Source organism: Palaemon carinicauda, chromosome 8 (assembly GCF_036898095.1).
Source record: "Palaemon carinicauda isolate YSFRI2023 chromosome 8, ASM3689809v2, whole genome shotgun sequence".
Classification (NCBI taxonomy): Eukaryota; Metazoa; Arthropoda; class Malacostraca; order Decapoda; family Palaemonidae; genus Palaemon; species Palaemon carinicauda.
Window position 1 is genome coordinate 47,096,720 of NC_090732.1, and position 8,713 is coordinate 47,105,432.

At 31.8% G+C, this 8,713-nt stretch overlaps 1 long non-coding RNA gene across 1 annotated transcript; it reads right to left on the reverse strand.

Moving 5' to 3' along the window:
- Positions 1 to 2,943: 2,943 nt before the first annotated feature.
- LOC137645727 (uncharacterized) lies at positions 2,944 to 7,934 on the reverse strand. The gene is made up of 2 exons (XR_011045343.1): positions 7,223 to 7,934; positions 2,944 to 3,584 (listed from the first exon to the last, which is right to left on the reverse strand). It is a non-coding gene; the product is annotated as an uncharacterized lncRNA (long non-coding RNA).
- Between the last annotated feature and the right edge of the window lie 779 nt (positions 7,935 to 8,713).

The following is an 8,713-nucleotide window of genomic DNA, read 5'->3' on the forward strand; positions in this document are numbered from 1 at the left end:
ATAGAGGAAAGACCGAGATCATGGGAACGGACTATGCAATGGAAGATGAAATATCATTGGAAGGAGAAAGGATGAATCGGGTAGAATCATTTATGTATTTTCCAATACTGGGTCTTTAGAAATAAAGTTTAGTAAACGATTGAAAAAAGCAAATCAAACAATTACTACAGTAGGTTAAGTAAAATTTGGAAATCAAATAGCCTAAAATTACTTATAAAAATCAGACTATATATCAGTATAGTGAGATCGGTGTTACTTAATGAACATGAGTCATGATATGACAATGATACAATATCCAATAAACTTAGCGGATTTGAGCACAATACCTTCAGAAGGATATTGGGAGTTAAATGGAAGGATAGGATTAGAAATGAAACTGTAAGAGAGATTACTTGAGTGCCACAAGTGGATGAGATCATGATGAGTAGTAGATGGAGATGGTTTGGGCATGCTCTTTGCACTCCCCAAGAGAGATTAGTTCACCAAACGTTCAACTGGGCTCCACAAGGCACTAGAAGAGTTGGAAGACCCAGGCCTACATGGCTGAGGACTATGAATCACGAAGTAGGAGATAATGAATGGAAAAGTATTATTTTAAAAGCTGAAGATAGAGACGACTGGCGGAATATTAACCGATGCCTTTTGAGTCAATAGGCGTAGGAGGAGATGATCATGATGATTATATATATATTTTTTCAAAGAATTTCAATAAAGGGCTATTTATGATACTATTTCTAAATACGCAGCTTTCATGCATTCAGCCACAAATAATTCATGATTTCAAATGAAATATGGGTCGAGAATGAAGATATAAGGGGATTTTATTTAAACAGCTATGCAAAAAAAAAAAAAAAAAAAAAAAAAAAAGAGCTTGTCCATTGAAGGCGATAAGAGTTCATATTGACCCTACTCTACATATTTGTGACTAAAATGGGTTTGACAGCACTGCTCATGACTATCATAGATTCCTTTCAAATGTTCAATCCTAAATAGTAATTCACTTTTGAGCAAAAGGACCATTGTATTGAAAACTGTGAAAACAAAATAACTTAATTTAAAGAATGGAACCTGAAAATAAAGATAACTGACAAAATTAATATTTTTCACCAATGTGCCCAGTTTAACAGTCAAATTTTTATTCCTGAAAATGTAGTTTAACAGTCAAACTTTTTTTTATTTTTTGAAAGCCCCAAGTTTAATAGTTAAACTTTACTGGAAGCTCCAAGTTTAACAGTTAAACTTTTTTCTTGAAAACTCCAAATTAAACAGTCAAACTTTTTTCTTAAAAAAGGGGGGGTCATGACACCCTGCGACCGCCCCCTGGATCCACTGGTGTGATATAATTAGTAAATCCAGAATTAAGTGATTTTTTAGTACTATTTCATCAAATAGCCAAGAGTGGTAATAATAGCTAAAAAATTACAACAAATAATCTTAGAACATATATAAAAAAGGAAATTATATACGAAGGAAAAGTTAATATCCTTATCAACTTGGTCAGAAAATACATAGAGAACATCCTAATTAAAGGAATTACACTTACTATGTCCCAGAATGATTAATTTTCATTATTATCAGCTTTACTTTAAAATGGTCACAATTTTAGCAATAATTTGCGTATATTATATGCCACATAAGGAAGATCATAAACGCATAAATATCGTGGTGAAAAATTCCTGCTCTAAGCAAGTTTTTTTTATGTAAAATATTATAAATATTTACCATATTCTATTATATCTTATTATTGTATAATCATATTCAACTATCATTAAAAATTTATAGATGCAATTTTCATGTCGTATTTCAGAATTTACATCAGATAAATAAATATTTTTAACAACTGCAAGTTTTTTTTTTTTTTTGAACTAAAAACTCCCCCCCCCCCTTTTTTTCCAGATTGTACAGTCTTCAACCTAGATGGCTCATTTCTTTTCACTGAGTATACCTCAGGGAGTATTCACACTGCCATTGATAGTATTTTCATCAAATAACATGTATAGAGGCCCAGATAGCCACCAGAGTGGTAGTGTATCAAAATATCCAAAAATTTTCAGGTATCAGTTAATAAAAAACCAGCAAGTTATTTTTAGGTTTATTTATTGAGTATAACCTGGTTGTAGATATTTTGAAGTCAATGTAGGGAAAAAATCATAAATAAAAATTCATTACCTTAACTAACAAAGGAACTAGAAAAAGCGATGGCATAAATGCTACCCCTTCACGGCGTACGCTTTTAATTTTGACGTTTACCTGTCCAGTGTTAATAGCTAGGAAAATTTTCAAGAACAAGCCTAGCAACCTGCATAAAATGACTACTTGTATAAAAAAGCAAAGTTTTTTAATTAATATCTCGTCAGTTTTGTCAAAAAATTAATAGAGTATCCTGATGAAAGGAATTACTTTCACTGTATCTCAGAATGGTTAGTATTAATCATTATGTTGTTTTTTTTTTTTAAATTTCTATATTTCTAGAAATACTATGCTTACATTATTTGTCACATACATCATAGATGCATAAATATCTGAGCGGAGAATCCTTGCTCCATGTAGGTTTTTTTTTTATATTAAATATGTTTTTTATGTTTTCCATGTTTTATTATAAATTTGTTTATTATATAATCATATTCAAATATTATTAGAATTTTATAGACATAATTTTCATCAGTGTCAAATCAAAATTTGTTTCATAGGAAAATGTTCTTGACATACGTAAGTTTTTTAACAACTAAAAATTTCCCCTTTAGTTTTGTTCCCAGATTGTACAGTTTTCAACCTAGATGGCTAATCTTTTTCACTGAAGATAGCCCAGGGAATGCTCACACTACCATCAAGCTATTATCATCAAATAACAAGTACAGAGGACCACAGCCTCCCCCCCCCTCCCGAGTGGTAGTGTATCAAAATGTCAAAAGATTTCCAGATTTTGGTTAATAAAATTTAGTAGACTATTTTTCCTTTATTGAGTATAGCCTAGTTATAGACATCTTCAAGTCAATGTTAAAAGAAGATACTAAAGAAATAATCTTTATCCAACATAAAAAGTGTATTACAAACAAGCGGTTGTGTATAGTCTACCAATTTCCTGGGTTGTCCTTTCAATTTAGACGTTTACCTGTCCGGGGTTAATAGCTAAAAAGATTTACAAGAACAAGCCTAGCAACTTACATCAGAAGACAACTTATATAAAAAGGCAAGGTTAATTTCCTAACGACTCGTTAGTTTCGTCAGAAAATTCATCGAGAGCATCATGATCAAAGAAATATTTCACTTATTTTTGCATTTCATAATATAATTATAATAATGCTCAGAATCATCTTTACCAGCTACAAATCATAAAGCTTTGTCCGGCAACTCATAACTTTTCTTCAGTGAATGTGCCCATGAATTTGAGGACGTACGAAGTGGGTGTGTCCAAAGTGATGGTAATGAGGCAAATGGCCACCAGGATGTTCATGGATATAGGTTTGGGAATAGCCAAAATCAGATGGGTAATATCCAAAGTCTCCACGTAAATGGTTTGGGTCTGCATAGGGAAGGGCCAGGCACAACCCAATCATGATGCTAATGATCAGTGGTGACAGGATCTGTAGAGAAATGAAGTGATAAATCTATAATGGTCTTGAATGTAAGAAACCAGCCTAAATCGTTGCTCCTTAACTTAGATGGATGGCTGGTACTTTACTAATAAGACTACATCGTGAGTGTGTGTATTGTTTACATATTATAAACGACTAACAAATTTGAGATTTTAGAGACTAGTTGTTTTTAATGAAACATTAGCATCTGCAAAAAGAAGTTTTGGGCCATTAAAACAGGCAGAGAAAATCCTAAAACTACACTTAAAAAGGCCTGTCCCGACAACCAAGCACAGCTTAATGGCCACTGTCAGCAAGCAAACAAATACCACAAGCATAACTATAGTGTTGACCACACGCGGCCCAGTCAAATCCGAGCACAGCTACAGCCAGGGGGTTAGGTCGTTCTGGAAGGATCTGCCGACTCTATATATCTATGACCTAGTTCCTCCTTAACACAAAATTGCTGTGAAATAAACTTTGACATTTACGTTTTGACTGATTAGGTTTTTTTTTTTTTTTACTTCTTACTTTGTTTTCTAAAAACAGATTACCACTTGCTTCTCTTCCTGATAAATATCGTAATAAGAAGATTAAATACCGCAATTAGAATATACTGTTTTAGACAGCTTTATTTAACGAAAAGTTCTTTTAGGATAAACAATGAAGAACTCAACTTTTATTTAAAAATCTTGCTTAGAAAATCCATTTATTACTCTGATCAGACAAAATGTGCACTTTGAATAACGTATAGATATGCAGCATCAGTCAAAAGTAAACCATGGATATATCTGAGTAATTATGAAACATCTTGCTAGATGTATCAAAGACTTTCATTCCAGCTACAATTTTCAATCTGCCATAAGAAACAATTGAAAAATGTCTAGAGATGGAAAACAGCGAAAGAAAAGCACATTAGATGGGTAGTGATTTAAATAACCCCAACAATTGTTCCATCAAGCAAAACTGATACATTAAGGAATATGGAGGTATGGCAAAAACGTCAGTCAGTGTTTATAAAATTCAATGTCTTTCTTTTAGATTCAAAGCTATTCATGGATTAGTATTACCTAAATGCTGTAGTTATTTTCTATCGGGAAATTTCTTGAATTATTTAATATTAAGATAACTTTTTAAATGAAGTAAAAGACACACCCAGATGGGAGTTTTGTAATAACAAAATACATATACTTGTATCTCATGTTCTAGTTCAATTATATATTTCAAAAGCAAGGGTGTTGCCTCGACCAATGATCCGTAGCAGAAGCAAACACTGACATGTTTGTCAAACACATACAAAAACAGTAGAGGGAAGACAGGGAAGCCAGGAACGTCACTTGGATTTCTATGAGCATCTGCCCGCTTTAATAAGGTGCGTTGGCAACAGACGGCGCCTATCGTCTGTTACTTTTTTTTACTCTAGTCAGTGTTGCCAGATGAAATATTTTCACCGGTGTTCTTTACAAACTATGATGTTTTTTTTTTTTTTTTTTTTTTGGGGGGGGGGGCTTGGTACAAATCTATGCTGCACCATGAATATAACATAATTTACTCTTGGAAAAAATTCACGGTATTAATAATTTTTCTATTTTCATTAAAAGCTCATATGGTGTATTTCCATCCTTAGGTGAATTTGGGATCTCACAGACTGGTAGCGCTGACTGAAATCTTCAAAACAATCAGAGCAATGCTGTCGCCATATGTAAAACATGTTGAAAGTGTTATGTATATTGACCCTTAAGAATAAAGTATCGTTAATTCGTGTATTTTTTTCTCGCATTTATCAATGCAAAGATAAGGCAAGGTTGAAGATTGAATATATATAAATATATATATGATTATTATAACTTGCAGAACAAGAGTTCTTTATCAAAGGTCGACATTATATATTGCAAATAGGCGTACCATTGCTAAGATCACTTTGAGAGGCCCTTGTTTTACTGATATAATCGCAGACACGTACCTCTTCAAAAAAAAAAAAAAAAAAAAAAAAAAAAAAAAATATATATATATATATATATATATATATATATATATATATATATATATATATATATATATATGTATATATATACACACACACACACACATATATATATATATATATATATATATATATATATATATATATATATATATATATATCTTCTGCTCCCGTTTTAATTTAAATTTAGTCTTGGGCATAGGTTCAATTTCAGATGTGTCTTTCATATATCCAGTAAATATATTTGCAATATTATATATGCGTTAAATACACAGCCTGATCTTTACTTCCATTTTGTAGATATGTGTGAAGTCTTAAGATTAGCCTTGCTCTAAAGGTAAAATACGAGGTCGAGTGTTTAATAATAATAATAATAATAATAATAATAATAATAATAATAATAATAATAATAATAATAATAATGATAGATATTACTTATAATTATTAAATTTCGTATCTATTCATCGTCCTGTGATAGGAAAATATCTTCAGCGTATAAGAAAATAAATGAACAAGCTATATGAGCATAAATAAGAATACAGATAGTATAATGATCAATACGATTTAAAACACACAGACACAGACACAGACACACACACACACACACATATATATATATATATATATATATATATATATATATATATATATATATATATATATATATATATATATATATATATATGTATGTATATGGAAAATCACTAGATGAATAATAATAGACCAATATTGAATAACTGTTATTGTAACATTTGTACCATACAAAACACTGATTTTTTTTTTTTCAAATTAGTTGTACGCGTTGGCAATAGGTGACGCTTATCAGGCACTTGGTGCGCACGAGTTTTTAATAGGTAAACTTTCCTGTCTTCACTCTACTGTCTTTGCTTTGTTGTCCATTGGAACTCCCGTGTGTCAAGCAGTGAACGCATATTACCGGCTACGAACATTTCGCTAAACATAATAAACAACAGTGGCTTGGTGTGAGTTTTCAGCAAACTGCTCGTTTATGCACACAGGCAATGCTCAATCGTCTGGATAGGCCTTAATCAAGCAGAAAGGAAGGAAAAAAAAAAGATGATAACTATTTCTAAAGTAATGGGCCCCTAGCTGAGAATTATAAACAGAAATAAATAAACATTGAGTGCGAGATGATCATATGACATATATCATCAATATAGAACATTTGAGTTGCAGAGCTGATTACAAACTATTGTTTTCTATCAACGATTGTTCCAGAAATGAAAAATAAAAAAAGTTACTAATAAATGTCATTCATGCAAAACAAAATAAGCCGATAGTTGGAAAACTTATCATGCATTCGTGAAAATGTATAGGGGAGTCTTTCGGACATTGGTACAGCCACTAAATAGGCAAAACTTATGACCAGAGAAATTGTTAAAACTCGACGATTATCATGACTGGTTCACAAGTTTTGTGTAGCCGATTATATTTGACCTTGTACGGCAAAAGTGCCGCCAACATATCTCACTCACCATCCTGCATCACTCACAACCTATTGAAAGACTTATTAAAGCACTTCTCTATGGCATCGCCTTGTCTTTAAAGGGTACCAGAAAGACACCATCAAAACCGTTTTATCTCTGTTTCCGTCTCCCTTTCACCACTACCACTACATAAAGAATTGTAATAATGGACTCACTTTACTCATGGTGTTACGAAACAGGATAACCGGACGTTCCTTGGCGAAGGCTCACTTCTCTCTGTTGAACCTGGGAACCACAAGGTTCTATTTATGAGTCAGAGAGAGAGAGAGAGAACAAATGAAGAGCGAGAACGTTTGTTCGTTTTCCTTAGGACTCAATATTTGTTGTAGGCTATGTTTAAAAGATAACTTTTTTTTTTTTTTACTTTCCGCTAATGAAACTTAGTTAATGGTGTATCATTTATTCTCACCATGTTGATAGCTGTGAATAATTGGTTTAGAGAGAGAGAGAGAGAGAGAGAGAGAGAGAGAGAGAGAGAGAGAGAGAGAGAGAGAGAAGGCATCTTGCCGAAACCTTGTAGGATAACCAGCATTTGTTCAGCGACATCTAATTTCTATCCTTATATATTCATGTTATGCTTGTTATACAGTTAGGTATCGGCGTTGCCTGCTTATAAGGTAAGTTTCTGAGATGTTGAATAGTATATATTGTTTTTCTATACGTATCCACAGGGATTTAATATTTAGAAATAAACCAGCTTGGTGTGACAACCAAAAATTCAACAAATATACAAAAAGGCTAAGAATAGATGGGGTATTTGGACAAAGCTATCAGTATTTACTCGCTTTCTTGTCTGTGTAAACTCGACAGTAAACGAGTTCGCAACTCAAACGGATAAGAACAAGTCAAGGGGTTGCCTTCACTCCTCCCAACACACGCACAATGCTCCCTGCATGCAATGCGCGATTTTGTCATCTCGGACATCTTTAGCTTCTGGAACCCGATATGATAGTATTTCAACGCTCATATATTTGCAGGCAGATCATACTAGAATTACATTGCGTACAACTAATGTCACGTGACTGTAAACTGGTGTAGAATAGAAAACAAAGAGACTGTTATGAGTTCTGCCTTTTCCACTAACCTCAGTAACACTTGCCAACAGTAAACTATTTTTAACAAGAAGCTACGACCACGTACAAGGACAAGAACTAAGATACATTCACATACTGTATATATATATATATATATATATATATATATATATATATATATATATATATATATATATATATATATGTGTGTGTCTGTGTTTGTGCATATATATATATATATATATATATATATATATATATATATATATATATATATATATATATATATATATATATATATATATATATGTGTGTGTGTGTGTGTGTGTGTGTGTTTGTATCTATGTATATATATATATATATATATATATATATATATATATATATATATATATATATATATATATATGTATATATATATATATATATATATATATATATATATATATATATATATATATATATATGTATGTATATATATACATATATGTGTGTGTGTATGTATACTCTACTCAGGCATGCATATGTTCCTTAATTAAAAAGATTTGTACTGCTGTGAGAGCCTCCAAAGACGGTGGAAAAGATAAAAATGATTCCTATCAGATCGTTTTT